General features: G+C 35.8%; 1 protein-coding gene across 12 annotated transcripts in view; it reads left to right on the top strand.

The window, feature by feature from the left end:
- Positions 1 to 21,885, top strand: part of Hr78 (Hormone-receptor-like in 78) — a 240,782-nt gene that overhangs the window by 20,768 nt on the left and 198,129 nt on the right. For 10 of the 12 annotated variants that reach the window (XM_081762697.1, XM_081762698.1, XM_081762696.1 and 7 more), the window contains exon 2: positions 8,112 to 8,215. The exons of the other annotated variants lie outside the window; for them this stretch is intronic. The gene's annotated coding sequence lies outside the window, so the exon portion shown is untranslated. The remainder of the gene's footprint in view (positions 1 to 8,111; positions 8,216 to 21,885) is intronic. 12 annotated transcript variants of the gene reach the window in all.

Below are 21,885 nucleotides of genomic sequence, written 5' to 3'. Positions count from 1 at the left end.
TTTGTTCGTGCGGCTTACGATCTGGAATTTTCTATTGTGACAGGGAGCTATTAATGCCGAAATATATGAAAAGGAATGTCTACAGAAAAGATTGCTCCCTTTTTATAAAAAGCACAGTGTTTCCCCATTGTTTTGGCCGGATTTGGCGACTGCCCACTACGCTAAACTAGTACATTAAACACAAAGTGGATTTTGTTGCAAAACATGTGAATCCACCAAACTGCCCTCAGCTCCGACCTATTGAACAGTATTGGGCACTTGTGAAGAAAAATGTCAAACAGGGTGGTAAAGCTGCCGGGAACATGGCTGAATTCAGAAAATATTGGTTTGCCGCAACGAGAAAATGCACCGCAATACTGTGTAGAAACTATTGGGGGGTGGTCGAGGAAAGCTTCGTTTATTCATCAGATACGAACTGTACATGTATACTTTTTTCTCTGTGTATTCAACAAGTATTGTAGTGTAAGAAATTGTCCTTTTTTGTACATCATCTTCCATTTTTATTCCTGTTAATCATACATGTTGATAGTTACTTTTCGATACAGTACTTAGTAACACTTCCAGGTTTTTAACAAATTATGGTGTTACAAAAGAAAAGTCTGATTTTGCATTTGTAATTATATGAGATGATTTGGTTTCCTTTTTATTGCAACAATTTTTCTTTTTTATGTATGTAATTGTTCAGGTGTAGTGTGGAGAGAAGAGAAGTAGACCTTTGGGTATTTCCATTTTTAAGTGAAGCGTTTGTAGCGTCTTCAGTTTAAATTATTACAAAAGGAAAGTCTCATTTGTGCATTAATAATTAACAAAATAGAAGAATTTGCTTCCTTTTTGCTGGAAACCTTTTTTTTTTTTTTTATTTGTATCTAATTATTCTAGTGTGACGTTGACAAATATATATCTATATCTTAGATAATTTTCTTTTTCGATTTATAGTTAACTGATGTTTAAGAAAGATATCGCACTTATAGAGGAATATATGGGCAAGGTGCTAGAACACAGCTGTGATACCTTCCCATTGAGCTGTGATAAAGACAGAAAACGTGCCCTGCTGGGCTTTAAGCCGCCTTCACTCGCTAATGCGCGCTCGGTAATACTGTGTGAATTAAATGTTAAACTTTAGTACAGAAAGGAACCAACCTAGCTAGTAACTTATATGGGGGGGGGAGGGGTGTCTAGAACCTTTTCGAATATGTTAACAAACGGTTGTTTTGTACACTTATTAATATATTATAACTGCCAAGGGAGTTCTGAATGTGGACACTAGAATTTCCAAGCACCTCACGTAGTTGCTGTACAAGCTGTGTGCCCTGAGTGAAAGAACGCAGACTTCAAGACTGAGAAAGTGTATTCAGTGAGCGGACTAGGTAGCGTAGTGGTCCACGAGATGTCCAAGATCCCAGGTTCAAGTCTCGGTCCACTCATTGATTTTTTTTGCTCTGTGTGTAACATTTTATTGTTTGTACTAATACGCGAGTATGTACTGCATAAGCAAAAGAAATATAGTGACATTGCTTTTCATTCAAGAATACAGTTGAACACTGTTACGGCGAATTTGATCGTGCGCGAAAAAAATTGTTATACTTGATTCCAAAAAATATACAGGTTGGACCATTTATTTTGATCTGCCTTTGTAAATTTTAAACTAATGGGCAAATAATGCTGAAATTTTGTACCATTCAAATATCGGCAGTGGGACATTATTTAGCATACTCTGTGATACCACAAAGTTAACAATGTTGCCCACCCAACATAAAGCTGTATTTTTTCAAATTGCACTACGCCAGCTTATTCCATATCTACATGTAAAGTGAAAACTTACAATATTGCATTTATTATTCAGTGTTGAGAACTAAGGACGCAGTTTCACAAACTTTGAAATTTTGGTGGCTTCTACAGCAGTAATATCGCAAATGAGACAGATGGGAATTGCATGCTCAAAATACTTTAGTGTCTAATATTATAATCATTATATGACAGATTTCGAGTGAATACGAGCAGTTATAATGTATTGAAAATGTGACTTCTTTTCAAAAACCCTTCGAAAATCTCCTTAGACAGGGGCATCATCCAATTACATTAATTGTTTTTAATAGACGTGGAGATCATAATACCGTTTACGACAACCTGATATCTAACCGTTCTGGAGATACGGTAAATATTGATAAAATTTGTGACGCTGCTTAAAATTACGTAATTCCGAGAACTTATTGCAATTACACCTACCAAAAAGTATTGTTGTAATGTTGTAGAAGAAAAGTAAATCAAAAATTGTTTGAAAAGGCTTCCACAAAAGCACCATTTTAAACAACATATGAAATTTTATAGTATTATTTCATACCCGAATGGTACGAGATACCAAATTACTGTAAACGGCATTATAATGTTTACGTTTATTGAAAACCATCTACATAATTCGATATGATGCTTATCAGAGCACTTTTCCGAAATAGAAGTCCTTTGAAAAAGACGTTTTTATTTTTATTTATTAGCACAGAGTTTTAAGAGTGAGAAAAGAGTATCAAGACAAATGATCCACTTTGTATACATATTTTTATCCCGTGCTGTCTTGTTTCGTGGGTACATAGTGAAATTTATTATTTCTTCACTTCATTTTATCACGAAATGAAGCCGTACTATTGTAGTAATTGTTTTTTAGGGGCAGAAATGTATTTAAGGGTGGAGTTTCACTTTAGGGAAACTTAAGCGTTAAGGGTATAAATACGTGTTCGGATATAAAAAGTACAGTGAAAAAAACACTAACCAACTTGTGCTAGATAGCCTCTAAAAAGTGAGAATGCTGTCTAACCAAGTCAGGGCAAAGGTCGATAAAATAGCAGTAGGGGCCGTGCACGGGAATGCAGTGGTAGAAAGCAGACGCGTGAGCGACGGTTGGTATGCGAATAAACGAGAATAATGCAGACACACTTAATATGGCATAAAAGCAATCCCTTGTGTTAAGAACAGCCTTCGAATACTTGCATGTTTACACATAATCACACTTTAGACATTGTCTTAAAGTATCGCTTGGACTTTTTCATGGGTTCCTTATGGGGTGATGCGTGGTTAAGACTAAACTTTGCACTACATATATCTACGTTATTACTTATATTAGAGGCAAGATGTGCATATATTTTTGTTACTGATATATTCCTCTTTTGAAATCAGTATACATACTTCTTTTTTATAAAATAGCATAGCACGTTTTTTGTAATTGACATTGATGTTTGGAAAACTCCTCTTGATACATACTTATTTTAAGACAATTCTGAAACGTGGGATGTACTAAGAAGCACGATTGAAGAAAGTAATATAATCACATTAAGGTTATTATTTCAATCCGAGTTTTGAAGTATATTTTTGGAGCCTCATAGGGGCTGGACAAAAGAATTTAAAACGTTTGCGAAAGTGTGAAAATTAAAGCTAGTATGGTGTGGGGCCTCCTTTTGCGTCCAAAATAGCTTGGATCCTACGTGGAATGGACGTATACAGCTCCTGAATCGTGGTGTGGGGATTTTTGTACCATTGTTCCTCCAAAACATGCTCCAGTTCCTTAAGGGATGCAGATGGAGGGTAGTGAGACCGAACACACCGAACACGCTTTTCTAACTCAGACCACAATGGCTCAATGATGATCAGATCTGGTGATTGTAGGACCCAGGGAGGTGTGATAGCTCGTGGTCATGCTTCCCAAACCATAATTTCACCGTTTTTGCAGCGTGACAGGGTGCCAAATCATCTTGGTAGATACCGTCACCATCAGAAAACAATATTTGGGTCATGGGTAGAACCTGGTCCCCCATAATAACCTCATACGCCTTAGCATTCATCATTCCATGCAGGGCTATGTTGGGACCAGCAGAAAACTACGATATCACTGCCCATACTAACAGAACCACCTCCATGCTTTACAGTTGGAAGCAGACTGTGTATCATAGCCCTGCGACGGTGTTCTCCATATGTAAACACGACCGGTTGTTGTAAACAAGGTGAAGGTCGAGTCATCGGAACACATTACGTGTTTCCACTGCTCATGAGTCCACGCCTCAGGGTTTGCCCAAATGGGCCCAGCCCGAAAAAACCCGGTGGGTTTTTTCGGGTTGGACCCACCTGAAAAAACCCACTTTAAAACCCACCTGGGTTTTTGACCTATTTGTTAGTATATTATTGGTACAACTGAGGTGATCACATTGTAAGTGATTTTTATCAGATTTTAGACTTTCCTTGGGCGAATTAGAGGCTTTCACGTTAAGATATACAACAACATTCAACATAAAACCTTTATAAAGCTCTGAATGCGCTAAATGAGTTGAAAAAAAAAAAAAAAAAAACAGCTTGAGATAGTTATAGAACAAATTAATGTATGGATTATGGTTATAGCCTTTTGAAGTAAAAGAAGCAATTTTGTACTTTAGAAAATATTTTCCGTGCATAGTGTGCTCGTCGACTCAACGACACCGAGGGACGAAATCACTCATACGTTTGACGAGTTTAAGGTCATAGGTGCCGGTACTAATAGTACATATGTAAATACATTAGTAAAACTATTAGTATTATTTCTTACTTTTGATGTAAAACACAAGTTTTTTTCAACTAAAATTTGGTTGAACCATAACAGTTCAGTCATTTGTTGCTACTCTTCAAATAAGCATTCTGTAGAAATCAACACCAGCAATAGCATAAAAATTCTTGTCAAATTTAAGAAGGTTAATGCTCGGGGTTCCGAAGACTATGTAACGCTTACTATTTCAAGTGCTGAGTTCAAATTTCCGTACTAGTGGAAGTTTTGATGTACACGCCGTGAAAGAAGTGCTCGAGAATTAAACGCAGAAGGATCGGAAATGAATACTTCAATAATAAAACTATTTATTTTACGCTTAAGCATGGCATACGTCCCGTAAAAAACGGAACAGTCCCGTTTTTGGGCCCGAGTGTCCCGCGTCCCCGTAAATTTAGTCGGGAAAGGGAAATGTCCCGTATTTTAACTCTGTTCCATTTCTGCTATCAATATCAGCTTATTCGAAAAGTGAAAACAAAAAATTCTGACATTGGCTAGGAATCCTGTAATTTGTGAATGTACAGTACGCTGTTGCATGTAACAGTTTTGAGGAAGTTATTACACCACCGTGTTCGACTTGATAGCGAGCGAAATTTGCAATGCTACTTTTTCCAGTGAACTTGATGGAAACTCGGATACTCTCCGGAATATTAAAAAAGATGGCTTTGAGTGTTTCTACATTTACAAACACAGGAAAGATGGCTGACCTTTTCTCCAGCAACACATTAGGTAAGTTAACAAGAAATATAATCTTTTTCAGGGGCTAGGGGCTCAGAATTGTGCTTTGGTCCAGGTCTTAGAAAAATATAAATCTGGTTCTGACAATTTCACACGACACAGGGAGAAAAATCAGCTTTTCATCAGATTAAACTGACGAACGTAATTTTGGCAAGTAAATCTATGTAAATAAATATTGCTAAACGCGCGAAGAATATTAAAGGTAGGTTGTATCACTGATTTAAATAATTTGCATATTGTTTTCCTGTAAAGCATTTTTATAGCACATCTTAAGTTTTTAGGCATCTTCAGTCTGTACAATTAATTGCAGGGTACCAAGAGAGAAAAACAGCTGCTGCTTAGTGAACTTTCGCCTATTATATTCTTGAAAAAAAAATGAAATCTTTTACTTTTAGTCTCACGGTTATGCCTGCTATGCTTAAGGTGATGGTGATGATGAGAAATGAATGAAATGACGGAATGAAGAAAGTGGAAGGAAATGTGAGAATCCCAAGAAAACCCACGCACACGGTGTTTGTCCACCACAAAGCTCACTTGGCGCGAGCTGGGATCGAACTAGGGACCCCATGCACCAAGGGTGAACGCTCTACCACTGAGCCACCGCGGCCTATTATACTTTTGTTCATAACCAGACTATAGTTCAATTCATTGTGTTGGAAAGTTGAGGGGGGGGGGATCTGAGGTGTCCCGTATTCTCATGGAGAAAATATGACAGGTTTATTTACGCTGGAAGATGTTAATTTCATATAAGACATTTTGAAACATTTATTTATTTCATACAACATGAATTGTATCTTTGTTTTAAATTAATAGACCTCTTTTGTATTCATATTTGGCGAATGTCAGTCAGGCTTCTGGATGACTTGATCTACATTTGTTCGTTTGTTTGCCGAGCTACTTCATGGCTAAGCGGTTAGTGTACGCGTCTTCGGCGTGGGTGACCCGGGTTTGCTTCCGGGAGATCATGTGGTTCGGATGCCACTTTAATCAGTAGGTCCCGTGTAATATAGCCTCGCTGCTAAAAGGGACGTTAAACACAAAATCAACTCAACTCGTTTGCCTCTACCATACACACTACAGGGTACAACTTTCGGTCTTTTAAGTTAAAATTTTCACAGTACAAGAAGAGACAATCTAAATTTCCTGTATAGATTTTGGCGGCATACCAACGAAAAATATCAAAATGGCGGCCATTTTTTCAAAACAGCGAGTATCTACGCTACGAAGCGCAATGTTCAGTCTTTTAAGTTGAAATTTTCACGGTGGAAATACAAGATATACTAAATTTGCTTTATTGATTTTCTCGGCGATCGAATGTAAAATTTCAAAATGGCGGCCATTTTTTCAAAACAGTAGTGAATAGAAAATTGTTGCAAGTTGTGACAATGACAATCTTGAAACATAAATCACAAATATAAATAACATTTTAACACTTTTACCCCAAAGACATTGAAATATTTCGAAAAAACCCGATTAAACCCGAAAAAAACCAATTAAACCCGAAAATACCCGAAAAAACCCATATGGGCCCAGGTGGGTTGGGCTTTTTCAAAAAAGCCCGGGTTTTTTCAAACCCTGCCACGCCTTGTGGTTCTTGCACAACTGGATACGCCTCTTCGCATTTACTGCTGTGACCAGGGGCTTGGCGATAGCGGCCCTGCCATGAATTTTCATTTTATGAAGTTCCCGTCGCACTGTTTATGATGAAACCGGATTCTGTAGGCCGAAATTGAGTTCAGACGTAATTTTCATTGCAGTGGTCTTCTTTTCAGCTGCTACAATCCGTGTTAATGCCCTCCGGTCCCTATCTGACAGGATTGTCTTTCGACCACTGTTGTGCTTTGCAGACGTTGTTTGCCCTTGAATTGTGTATGCCCTCGTGACATTGGGCAGTGCCTTTCGATACTCCCACAATGTTCACCACTGAAGCTCCAACCAGACGGGCATCAACGATCATGCCTGTCAGGTCGCCCATTTTACTGCACCACTTTCACACCACGACACACAGGTGAACTGGTGACTGCTGACGGAAGAGGAAGGTTCACATGACACATTGAAAACAAAAAACTATCGGCAACCGCAACACGTGTTGTACAGTGGAGGGCCAAACTTACGTGTCCTGTATGAAGTGTTTTTAGATGTTTTTCTCTTTCCCCTGTATATATAGATAGGGTGTGCCCAAAATATCCAGTGGGTGTTTTTTGGAGTGTGAAGAATTCCAGCAACTCTGATTCGAATCCTCGCTATGAGAAACTATTTATTTTGTAAAGATTTGTTGTTCTATTGATGAAACACATGCGGTACGAATTAAAGGTTATAAAAGTAATGTATGTGGTGGCTATGGAATGTAGTGCATTATAAAGTACACTTATATATAGGGTGGACAGTCATCTTGATACGCCGTTCTAACTTTTAAAGTAATTGATTAAAAGAGATTGAAACTTCAATACGATGCAAATATCGATTTTTTACGATGCAGTTGTTTGACATACTAGGCAATACTACCAGATTAACATTGTTGCCAATCCAGTATTTTTACTGATTCAGTCTGTAATGCTCGTTTTATACTTTTTTAAACCAATATTTTAATTGAACTAGCGATCAATCTTTCTCAGGGGAAAGGCTTAAATTATTTTTCTATGCATATCTTCACATAGTTGTGACTAACAGTGATACGTAGTAAAGAAAAGTTTTATATTAGGCTTATTATGCGTTCTTATATAAGGTATTCATGAACAATTTGTATCTTAATAGTTAAGAGCTCTTAACGTATTACTATTTAAATCAACTCAACTAGTTTTATCTTGTTTTTTAGGAGATTGTGTAAAAAAGTAATTTAAACCTTTGCCCTGAGGAAGATGGACCACTAGTTGAATTGAAATATTGACTGAAAACATACGTACTGAAGGAGCATCATAGGTGAGCCAGTGCATTATTATTATTATTATTGCAGATAGGCTTAAAAATACGCTCAATAAGTAATTATATATATATATTTTAATGACACTGATCCAGATTATTGAATACTGCAAATCTACATATTAAAACAAATTTGCAGTACCAGACGTATTATTCATTACAAACTAAGAACGGCACAGTATTACAAACATCCAAATTTTGGAGGGTTCTACAACAGTAATAACCTAAATGAGATGGACGGGTTAATGCAGATCCAAAATACTAAAATCATATGATGTATTTAAAAAAAAAATAAAAGTTAGAAGGGATTGAAAATTGGGCTTATTTTCGAAATGGCTTATTCGAAAAAGCGCTTTATCATATGCATTCAAGCAGGTGTTTAATGGACACGAAGATCATAATGCCGTTTACAACAATTTTCTATCAAACCATGTGGGAGATTTGGAAACGTTGGCAACATTGCTTGAAATTACGACTGCCAAAAGCTTGCTGAAATGTAGAAGCAAAGAGAAGTAACAGTCATGAGAAAAAGTTCCTGCAAATAAGTCGTTTTAAGCAATATTTCAATCCGTGTTTCCATATCTCTGGGATGGTCTGAAATGTGTAATATACTTAGGCACGCATCCATATAAACATATGTACTACTTAAACAAAACTCCAGCTTTTTCTCCGTGTATCTGTAATGCATAGTTTTGAATAAAATGCTATCATAGGAAGATGTTCATATTGTAGACATTCCAGTATTTCCCGAACTGAGTGTCATTACATTATGTAATCATGAAGTCTTGTATATATAAAAGCGAACATGAGTTTGTGTTAGGTTCATCACGCAGAAACTGCGAAACAGTTAAAATAATCTAGTTCGTATGCCAGTAAAATGCCATTGAAATACGAGAATACACTTTCGCTTTCCAAATCCTCAAGTACATCTCGCATACACTTAGCAAAAACGCTCAGACCAATCTTAATTTCAGCTGGAAGCTTACAATATTGGAAAGATCCGATCGAAATGACTATAGTAGTGTGAGGCCTGTTATCTTCATCGACCTCGAGCTGGAAATCTTTCGGAAGATCAATTTTTGAATTGAATTTTATGCCCCTAACGTTTGCCAAACACTTCTATCTTACAAATTGGGAATAGACAATTCTTAAAATATTCCCAAGTTTTATATAATTAGCTACTAGACGCAAGGATTTTTCGAAGATACGGTGACATAATTCGTGTTTATAAATGTTTATGCACTAGGGAATATTTCGGCCTGCTATGGCAGAAATTTTGCATTCTCATTGAAATCGTTCATGTGAATGACAAATTCCTATTCTCTTAAGAAAAGAGCCCCATATACCAAAATGAAGTGCCAATAAATCAGATGTATGTGGGAAGAAGTTCCCATATAACCAATTCCAGGTTTTATACGTCTAGCGGTTTGAAACAAATTGATAATAATAGTTAAAAAAAAAAGTAATAATATAGTTTGCAGAGTTAACTTGTCCTTGTTTTAAAAATATATTCTTTAGGATATTTTGCTTTCGCTTCACCTGTCCGCAGTCATATCTCCATAATCAAAAATACTGGGAACAAATGATGTTTAGGGTTACGACCTGTTTGTCAGTGACGTCGGCAGGAAACTAAATAAGCCATTTTTTTTTTTTTTCGATCTCGGAAACGGAAAGTACTACCGACAAACTGTCTAGAGATAAGAATCAACACTAAGTTCATCGGCTGTATTCAGTGTTATTACTTGTATGCCAGTGTCGCAGATAGGAACTCATTTTTCGGCTTTTGGACTGTGTGTCAAGAACGGAAACTGGTAATGAGAATTGGGCAAAAGATTCGAAATAAGTAGCATGAAAGTCTCAATACAGAGAAATATCCAACAAAATTAAAAGAGGCTAAAATAAAACCAATCTTTAAACAGGGAGACAGAACACTGATACAAAATTACAGACCGATATCACTCTTACACCCAATAAATAAAATATTTGAGAAACTAATTAAAAAGAGACTAATAAATTTCTTGAACAAACAACAGATACTATACCATGAACAACACGGTTTTGCAACTGGGAAAAACACAACTATGGCAACATATACGCTTATAAAAACATGCTAAAAGGGCTAAATGATAAAATACTAATTTTAGGCATTTTCTATGATTTAAGCAAATCTTTCGATCTCGTAAAGCATAAAATACTCTTACGAAAACTTTAGCATTATGGCATAAGGGGGAAAGTGTTACAGCTGATGGAAACCTATTTACAGGGTAGGAAGCAAGCAGTTGAAGTGACCCACACAAAATGGGAATGTAAAAACACATTTATCAAACCCAAGACAAGTCCGCAACGGCGTGCCTCCGGGCTCAATATCAGGTCCAATCCTATTCCTATTGTATATAAATGATTTCCCTGGAATATTGAAGAATTTTAAAGTAATTTTATATGCAGATGACACAAGCGTAATTGTGGAAGGTGAAACCATAAGTGAGCTAGGGAACAACACATATAGAGTATTAGATCAAGCCAAAAAATGGTTCGAAAGTAACTGCTTATGCATAAACAACACAAAAAAATAAATAAATAAAATAAAATAAATAAATAAATAAAAAATAAAATAAAGCGACTGATCTAAAATTAGATTTTACCCATGAAATTAAATTTTTAGGATTAATATAAATGAAAATCTAACTTGGGAAACCCACCTAAAAGAAATAATTGTAAAATTAAATTCCAGACTTTATCCACTCAGGATACTAAAAGAAACGTTAAACACTAAAGCTTTGATCCAAGTATACTACGGGCTTATACACCCTACACTAAATTACGGCATGATTTTCTGGGGCAAATCTTCAAGCAGCAAAGCAGTTTTCATGAAACAGAAGCAAGCAATACGGATAATATTTGGTCTACACATGAGAACATCGTGGAAAGGTAAATTTAAACAGCACCACATCCTTACCCTACCATCTATGTATGTATACGAAACTGCAATCTTTGCAGCAAAATTGAAAGACGGAACCCACATAAGTCACGTTTATAATACCAGACAGCAAAATGAAAGAAGACAATATTTTAGGAAGGCCCAAGCCATATAGGAGTACAAATTTACAATAAGCTGCCCAGAGAAATAAAAAATGAAGAAAATATAAATGTTTTTAAAAAGAAACTCAAGAGATTCCTGGTGGATAAAGTATATTACAGCGTAGCAGATTATCTTTGCAATAATGTGCATTAAATAGTGTAACATGTTTCCTTTTTTTAAGTGTGTTTGAAACAAGAAAGAGGACTGTCTGAACCCTCCAAATACAAAATGTATCTTGGTTTCAAATGGAGTAAATAAATACAATACAATACAATGCATTGTATTGTTTTTGAGTTAACATCATATGCTTCTACCCTGTAGGTGAAACGGGGCAATGAGGAATAGTGACATTATAAAACACACAACATTCATGCCCTGAGCGGGATTCGAACCCTAACAAATAGGTCTTATGACCACCAGCCTGCTATGTTTTTGTCGTTGCCAGAACTCTTGATTTTATAACGTTTCTGAAAAAATTCGTAAGTGACGTAGAAAGATTTAAGAGTCGGAAGGAGTCAAGTGACCTTGACAAATCGAAGATATCGCAGTGCAGTGTTTCCTTATTTTGGCAACAGATGGGGTTGTTGCTGAAATGCCGTCAAAGCAAATGACACCCCTCCTTTTCCTTCGTTTTCCCCTGCATGTGGTCAAAGTTGGACAGCGCAGGAGGGGGATGGTTATGGATGTAAATGGACAGAGGAGTGAAATTCCTTTCTTTTTGCTAAAAGAGAAACAGAACTGAAGAAAAAATAAATACAGAGATATTGTAAGAGGGACCAACATGATATCAGCCGTCAGCCACTCAAATATCTACAACGGTCACAAACATACCAAGAGAACTAAAGCACTTGTCGCCTGTCTCTTTCTCAAAGGATTCTACCTATGGTAAATAACGCGGGAATAGTGCAGGAAGAGTCTGATATAAAATGAAGAACCATGCAAATATTAAAAAAAAACGGGAGAGTCGATATTCTAATTTATTTTGGGCCTTCGTGGTTTAAAAAAAAAAAAAAAAATTGGAATTGAAAGGCAGAAAACCCAGACAAAGAACTGAAATGTATTGGCAATGTGACTCTTTTTTAGTGGAATCCATTTCTTTATTTTCTTTTCAAAATATGATCACCAGATTTACCCTCTGTCTCGCCTTCACATTCGAATGGTCCTGGGATCGATACCAGTAGCTGACCATCCTGAATTTTTCCTATTACAACAGGAAAGGGACGCAATGTTACATTTAGCCTTGGGTACCGGCTTAGAAGGACAGGAGGGAGCATATGCTCTGCTTGGTATTGGTTTTTATTTGGGGAAATAGACCACTTCTTTAACAATAGAATTAAAAGATGTGTCACCTTCTTCAGGAAGGTACACTCATGTCCAAAATTATTGTCGCATGTCTATAAATATGTTGTTGTAGGAATATAATTTGATAACGAATTCACCCGGTATTTCTTATAATGTTAGTATGTCTACAATCGGCAGAGACATGTATGCAAGTTTCATGTCAAAAGAGGAGTAAATAAGAACAATAAAACGAAAATAAAACTTTCGTGTTCATTTAGCAACATTATGATTTACTCATTCTAATTTTCGTATTTATAAATATTTTCCTATGAAATTTACCATATATACATTTCCCGATTATACACATAGTATCAGTATTAAAAGTACCCAGCAAATTCAGTATTACATTATATTCTTACATGAAGACAGTTATAGATATGCGACAATCATTTTGGAGATGAGTGTACAAGGACGTAACAGGTGTTTGTTTCAAACATTGAATAAGTGTTCGTATACATTGAACTTATTTCCTGACGTCATAGAACTAAGAACTGTCACAGAGCGACGTAAGTCCGGCGACAATACAATATTTCATTTTTACTTTCATACTTTGCAATATATCTATTTATTTTAAAAGCAAATTTTAATATGTTTTTATTTTCAACTATTTTATCCTAAAATAAATACTAGCCTTTAACCAGCCCTTATTTCCCTGGTTGCATATCACTTTAGGATTTGGAAAATGTGTCCAACGAAAAAAAAAATGATAAAACACCTTTTAAAGACATTCTTTTGTTAATCAATTCGCACTAAAAAGTTAAAAATAATCTTATTTATGCAAGCCTAAATAAAAAGAATGGGGCGCGTCATTTTAAGAATTTATAAAGTAACTGTATGTAAGCCTATATTAGAGCACATTTTTTTTTTTTTTTTTTTTTTTTTTTTTTTTTTTTTTAAGTCATGCATAACCAAAATTGTTTTCTACTTTTAAGTGCGACTTGATTAATGAAAGAATGTCTTTAAAATGTTTATTAGTATGTTTTTCTATTATTATTGTTAATGTTTGCATCCTTGGCATAGGATGTTTATTTTGTAAGGTACCGTATGGTGCGTTTCTATACTACTAGGGTATATAAAAATTTAGTTTCCTATGCGATACATTAAACAGCACTTAAAAAAAAAAAAAAAAATACCACCGAATATAGAGTATTTCTCCGCTAATAAGAGGGAGACAGATTGAGGATACCAAACACCCCTACCATTGATAGAGAAATATTTCGGTGTCGACACTGATGAACAACATTTACATTTGAATTTGAATGTTTTATGGGCTTTAGGCAATTGATTCAGACCGGGATACATGAGGGACAGAATGTTGGAAGCAAGTAGTCCAGTCCCTAGTTTGAATGCCTGGAATGAATAAGGACTCTTCCCTCCTTGGTAAAACCTGCCGGAATCTGAAGCAATATCAAAGAAACACTGCTTCGCTTCGAAAAGAGAGGGAGCAAACATGCATAAATAGATAGTCAGAGTCGGATTTAGGTTTCGTGGGGCCCCAAGCTGTTTAAGGTAATGGGGTCCTTTGTGTGTCCAGATCAACATAGGCATCCTACATACAGAAATGAACAAACTAGAGATAATTTAGGAAGCAGACTAGCAGAAGGAGCCCCATTAATTACATGAACGTAGGCTACACAGCAGGAAGCATTGTTGCTACGTATATATACATTTTATTTTATTTTTTAATTTTCTTATATTTTAGAAATGTATATCCAGTTTTTCTTTAGATTTTTCGACCCCAAGAGAGCAGGGCCCTAAGCTATAGCTTGTTTAGCTTATACGTAAATCCGGCACTGTAAACAGTATACACATACAGGCGCGGATCCAAAGGTGGCTATAGAGGCTATAGCCCCCCCCCCCCTTGACGTTCAGGTATACACTGGATAAAATGGGCTTCAATCCTGTTTACTCTGGATAAAGAGACAAACTATGGTTTAGCTCCTCCTTTGATCATATCCTGGATCCGCCACTATATATATATTATATATATATATATAATGTTTGTGTTTAGTATGTTGTACGATGGAAGCTGATGAAAGAGCTTTATATTATTCTTGATTTTTTGACAGGTAAACAAAGAATATTTCGGGGATTAATCTACTCGATTATTATAATAAGATTATAATAATGTATTTTATTTTTTCTCTTGTATGTATATTCTCAGTCCTGCAAGAAGTTTTCATTTCTTTCTTGGAATAGATAAATGAAGACTTTGGTTCGGCTTCTCCTTCACAAATCTCTGTCGAAAGGTTGACTTTATCGCTACCAACACAAATTACTTCTTCTCATAGAAACCATCTACAAATACACTGTACTGCTGAAACAGAAACCATCAACTAAAGAGGTCATAAATTTTGCTATTCCTCGTGTTTGAAGTTCCCGTTCTTCACAACGACTTCCTTTCTCCCGCCCCTGTTAAGAAGTTCAAAGTAGGTTTTCAAAAGGACTGGCTCCCGCTGAGAAGGAAAGTGGGATGAGGAATGACTATAGTGCCATCTAACAGTTAGACGGCCAAGTACGTGAACACGAAAAAATCTGATTTCTGATTTCTGTAGATTCAATAATGAAGGATATAATTTCTCATCGATTGTGTAATGAATGTCATTGGAAACAGCGAAAAAATAGTACAGTAGCGCACAAATACAAAGGTAGTACTCCATTCTCAAAAAAGTCCGAAGTTTTTAGCTCTTTTCCTTACTGTAAAAAAACAGAAGACTTTTCCCTCTAATTTTGATCATTTTCTTATGGGAATTTGGATTATAATTATCTGTATTTATAAGAAGAAAATATCACGCACAGCGTTCAAATTGCACTTTTAAAATGAGATGCATCATATTGAGTGAGCTATTGAGACATTTTTGCGAAAGAACGAAATGAAACCATGATTTGCCTAAAAAATGGTTGAGATCCCATGTTAAATTGAACACCAATCTTCCGGCCGCTGTGGCGCACTCCTTCTCCCTCTTAATTTGAAATGATATTTCATAGTTCTTCAGCGTATTCACCTCGAGAATCATTACACTTTGGAGTATCTTCACCTTATGGAAAACATAGGAGAGAAAAACTCACATCAATTGCTTGGCATTGACATCACTTGGTCTAATGCAGAATGCCATTCCTTCAGATATTTGAGTTGGGGAAATACGAGAGGTGATCAAAAGACATTGAAAACTCAGTTTATTTAGTTACCGTTTCGTTTACAATGCTCCATAAACAAGGTCGTTGTCCTGAGAAGTGTGGTTCTATTTTTCATGTAGTCGCGGGGCTGGTGCTTCAAACTCTTCAGACGGGTGAGTGATAATATGCAGTATTCTGCATTAACTGTTTGCCCCATAAGCATGTAAATTATGAGTTAGACTTTGTTCTTATCCTAGAAGAATGATGCAAAAATCTTCCCAGGAGTGTAGAGTTCTGCTATTCCATTATCTGTTCTTTCTCTCTTGGGGTCGTAGTTATATAACCTGATTTTGTTCGAGTTACGAACCATGACAAGAATTGTTTAAATGGGAAATGATTGTCATGAATGCTTCTACTTTTGTGCGTTTGGCTGATGATAGAACTTTTTTGGCATCCGTTTGGCTGAACGTTTGCCAATACCCAGATGGGGGCACCAACGCATTCTCGGGAATGTTCAGTCTGTACTCGTGTTCTGGTGATATTTGGCGGTCTGTGAAAACAAAGTAATGAAGATGATCACCGGTAAGAGAAACAGTCATTATTTTTGGTCTTCCTTTACGTAGGTTGTTGAAGAAAATCCCTACGTTTATTCTTGTTGTTACCTTTTTCACAGTTGTATACGAAGAAGCAGAATTATTTCTGTAAGTTGTTGCTCTTTGCTCATGAATCTTTTACTGGGACTTGGCATGAGGGGCAAAATTCTATCGATTTCCGTTGTTTATAAATCTCACTTGCCGGGCAGATTTGTTCACATCATAAGATTGAAAAAACTCTGAGACTTTTGATGTATACTATAAATTTTGTGTTGTGTTTCCTAACTACATATGCGTGCAAAGGTGTGCGTTTTCGAGACATAATGTAACTTTCTTTAAAATAGTTTAGGAGCGTGGTCAGTCGACTAAATTACAGCAACCGCTTCCACATTTGCTTGATCTGCCATTGTATTTGTAACGTGAGGGAGCGAAAAGTGCTATCAACAAACGGTTTTCAAAATCGGAACCAGCCTGGCTGTTTTAAATGATGTCATAACGTCTCCGTCAGTGGCCTTGTCAGCTACCTATAGAGCGTCTCACCCTTAGATTGCAGTACAGGAGTAAATGGCAATGCTTTTCCTTATGCCCATTGTTGCCAAACTTAACCTGAATTTTAGAAATGGTTTTATTTACTAGATACGGATAGATTTTTGTAGAACGTTGTATTCTCTATCAAATAATGTGTTTTTCTCATATCAGGAAGAATTATCAAGTATTGAAATAAAGTGAAATAGTGAAATCTTGCTAATGGCATATTCTAACGTCGCGTTAAACATATCATGTCATAAGTTCGGAAATATAAGAGATACAACGTTGAAACTTACACAGCTATTAACACCATATTTGGTGCCAATGTTGGAAAAGTTGGCATTCAAAAAAGCTTCTTGAATTTTAAAATAAAAAATAAAATGTAAGAGAAAGTGCATATACTATTGAATGCAATAACTAAAAAGTTGACTAGTGAGAAACTTTTTTATTTTTCAGCTTAGATGGGCGTGCAGAGCGAGAAAAATATTGAGAAAGGATTGAAGTTATTTTTAAAACAAATTGCAGGTCGATATCTTTCTTTATTTAGGTTTTATGACTTTTAGTGTTAAGAGGCAACTTTCCCAAGCGCGCGCATCTGACCAGAAGAAAGGCAGTGACAAATCTTGCCAATGCTATTTTCCTTATAATGTTTGTTTTAAAGTTACTGATGTAAAGTGTTGTGGTATACCGATGAGTATTTACACTTGATGCTATGCGAGTGTTTGGTTTTGTATATTTTAGTAACTTTAGTTCAAGTTAGCTATTATTAGAACATAAAATCTGGTAACACTGAAAAGAAAGGAGGGAGTGTGTGTGTGTCCGATGGCGGTGTGCAAGGCCATGAAAGCGGGCTTGTGGTGGCACTGAACCATTTTTTGTGTAAAATTGAAGCTAATGTGTAACATCATTTAAATGCAGTCCACATTTTTATATAATGACTTCTGTCATTTAGAACCTAAAACTAAACCGAAACAGCGAAAACGAATCTACTGCTTAACGGAAGCATGATCGCAAAATCGAATCCTGGACCACACATACGAGAAACATTGCGTCAACTCCACTCAATCTTACATTCCACTTACTTCGCTCCTTATATATATATATATATATATATATATATATATATATATATATATATATATATATATATATATAAAGTAAGACTGACATTCAGACATCGGGAGCGTATAGTTCGTATTTTCTCTCTTCCAAGAGAGACAAATTTCAACTGCGGATGAATAGTAAGTACAGTAAACATTTGAATCAGGATAGTAATTCAGTTAGCAATAACATTAATCACAAAAATGCAGTTGGTACTCAAACAAAACAAACTGTTTCTTCAGAAGATCAATATCTATGGAAGGGGAAAAAGCAGACCAATATCTGTTAATAATAAAACTCCTCACTCCTGGTGATAAAAAGTTATTTGTTTTTGTAATTGATTAATTTACAGTTCGCACGTGGTGTCTAATGTTGTTTCGAATGCTGACAATTTTGGCAATAAAAGTTGGTTTCGTTTGTAATTCTACTTCTTTATTTATTTTGAGTACGCATATGAAGATGAGAAAAGCTTTAACAACAAATAACTTCATGAGCCCACAAAGCGGAATGAAAAGGCTCTTTGTAATTTTCCCCGATGTTTCTTTAGGAAACATGAAAGAAACAAAATGAATTTTCGGAGGGTTTGATAATTTTGTATGTTTTTTTTTTTTTTTTTTTTTTTTTTTTCCTCGTCCAACGATCTGTATCTTGTTGGCTATCACTCTACGTGATATAAGTCACAACTTGTGCGTTTGTTAAGAACAGATATAATAGGGTTTCCTTTCATTCTTCTTCTGTTTCCAGACTGACATTGTGGTCTGAGGTGTCAGAAGTGAGTATAGAAACCAGGGAGGTTCAGTGTCTATTTACCATTACATTTTGTCAACATCATCATAGGTAGTACGCCATTTTTGGCAGGTCACTTGCTGCCGCTGAGAAGCATCCATGATCCACGGTCTTACGTTAACCTCTTCGTCTTCACGTGTGATTTTTCCTATTTTGATATCGTCCAGTAGTTGTAGTTTCCTTTGTCCCCTCTTTTACCTGTCACCATACCCTAGCATAACCCTCATGATACAGTTCCTTCTTAGCCAATGTCCCAATCAGTTTCTCTTCCTTTTCTTAATTATATCTAAAATTGTTCTTTTGACCCCCACCATTTCTAATATTCTCTCATTAGTTTTTCGTTCGACCCAGTTAATTCTCTCCATTCTCCTCCACACTCACATTGCGAAAGCTTCCAGTCCTTTTAATTCATTTTTTTGAATAATGACCATGTTTCTGACCCTTACAGTACAATACTACACACGAAACATTTTATGAGTCTTTTTCTCAACTCTTTATTCATGGTCGCACAAAACAGACTTTCTTTCCTCCTAAAGGCTTCTTTCGCTATTCCAATCCTTGCTTTTATTTCACGTTTACATTTTGGGTTTATTCCACACATGCTCTTCGGGTTTTCAAGTACAGACTGAATACATGGAAGGGATTTCACCTTTAAGCGAAAGCAGTGGAAGTGATTAAAAGGTATTTAGCATGCGTTCTTCTTTTTTAAATTTACAAATCTTTCGTTAATATTCACAAATGCATTTATAATTTCTATTATAGTGCGATGTTCCATTTAGACCTCCTGGTATTTGTTAAATATCATACGGTTGTTCCGCGGGGAAAATCAGATCTAAAACCATCGGAAGTGGAGAGCAGCCACCTTCACAATATACTTTACAATGTAACTTTTGTTTGACAAACGAAATTGGTTTAGCGGATATTTTGCGTACACAGACAAATGAGCGTTTTCGTACGTCATATTTTCTCGTCATATATTACGGTCACCCCTACTCCAACACTCTTATCCAGGTTCAGTAGCAGTATCTTACCATTGCTATTTCTTAGCTTGCCGCTCAATCGGTACAGGAAATTTCTGTGTGAAACAGTTTAGCCTGCCATTTATTTCAATCATACGTTTTCTATTCGTTTCATTCTCTCGATTTCGTATTGCTCCCATTAAAGTTTTATTGCAACGATTTATATACTATCATAAAAGTAAACCCCCTACCTAATACACAATTATTAGACTGTTGTTTCGTACCCTCCAATTCGACATTCCAAATGAATTTGCGCAAATGGAATGGCAAAAGCGATGAAAATATTTGAGAAAGGCTTTATTTACAGATTCAGGCACTCTTTCAGTCTTTCTTGTTTTTTGTTCATAAGAAAACATACGGCGGAAGAAATGTGGCAACAGCGCTGCATTTACTCTGTACTGCAATCTAAGAGTGAGACGCGCTATAGAGGACTTCGTTTTTAACTGAAAGAGCTATCGAAAATGGACTTTGAATCCGGAATCAGTATCCTCAATACATGCGGCTATTTTTCAATGTCATGACATGCCTGTCAGTGGTGTCAGTAGTAATTTGTTTAAATAGAATCTTCTACTGGAAGCAGTCACCAACTTCGTGAGTGGCGGAAAATGTAACATTTTTGCAGTGTGTTCTTTCTAATTAGTTGTTAAAATATCGCTTTCCGCTGGCAAGTCGCGAATGAAGCCGCCCAAGTTTACTTGTAAGTTAACTTTGTTTTCTAATAAATTTTTGTGAACGTCTCGAACTGTAGCATATAAAATAACTTAACGATCAACACTAATTTAATTGTTAACTATGTCATAAAAAGCTATGTGAGATAATAAAGTACTTGTGTTTATCTTGTAAACATAAGATAATGTTTAGAATACATATAGGTGTAATCTTATTATAATCCTATCTTAAGAGGAAAAACTTTTATATGATTCATTCTTTCAATAATATCGGGATAAAACTTCTCTCTCCCTCGCTCTCGTTCTCTGTGATATATATAATAATTAAAAATTTATTTTTCACTTCGGCAAGGATCAGCTGAATAGTTTTGAAAAATTTGTCAGCAGCAATTAGTATTATGTAAATAGATTAGAAAGTAAGAAAGTGATTTTGGCTCGCTCGCCTGAAGTTACCACTGAACTGCCTGTGAACCTCTTAACAGTAATTTAAGTCTCACGCACTTCCGTGAAAAAAATTTAAAGGGAATCATACTTGAACTAACCACTAGTATCCTATTTAGAACTTGCAGAAATGTAGTGCAATTGATTATTCATTTTGCTGGACAAATCAGTCGAAATTCGTTGCAGTTTCTTTGGGAATCTTCTTACCCAGCGTTCCTGGAGTTAGTAATTAGATTCAGCGATAATTAATTTGAGGGCCACTTTCTCAGAAACTTTCTTCATTGCTTGTAAATATATTAGTATCTGCTTTATATAGTCTCAAATTTCATTATTCCACGTATTGAGAAGCTCGAAATTCAAAATTGAAGTGGGCTGAACTTCCTTTCACGTGTACATTTTTCTCACCTTCTAAACGTAGTAAGAATTATGAAACACTCTGTATCTAGATACATGATGATTTTGTATTTGTAACTGCAGTAGATTCGATACATCGCAAGCACCTCTCGAACTAGGTTTAAAAAACTGTCCCCAAATTCGTATTTTGGGTGGTGTTCTGTCTTTATTGATTTGAATTTAAGAAACTCCTACGAATATTAATGATTTTTCGTTTAGAGTAATTGAACACGATACTATGATAAACGTTCCTGGCTTTGATGGAGCTTTTGATCTCTGTTTGCTTATGTGAACCTTTAGACCGAAACAAAAGTTAAAACAAATCTGAAAAAAAAAAAAAAATGCTCGATCATATGTATTGTTACGTGGGTAATGCTTTGTAAGCAATTCAAGATAACCAACAATAGAATTGTAACCAAACAGAATGCATAAGGGACATGCTTCAGTTAAGAATAAGTACAGGGTGTATAAGGAATACCGGGCATCCGGGAATATGATCTTTTGAACAAGAAAATAAAACATTTCCAAGACACTGTTTACTTTTGTTTCGTTGTTCCTTATGTAATAAGCAGATATATATATTTCCAAATTTTGATGGTTATTT

The sequence above is a fragment of the Thermobia domestica genome, chromosome 6 (genome assembly GCF_964235325.1).
Source record: "Thermobia domestica chromosome 6, izTheDome1.hap1.1, whole genome shotgun sequence".
Taxonomy (NCBI): domain Eukaryota; kingdom Metazoa; phylum Arthropoda; class Insecta; order Zygentoma; family Lepismatidae; genus Thermobia; species Thermobia domestica.
Note: the sequence above shows the minus strand (reverse complement) of the source record. Positions and strands in the feature narration are given on the sequence as shown.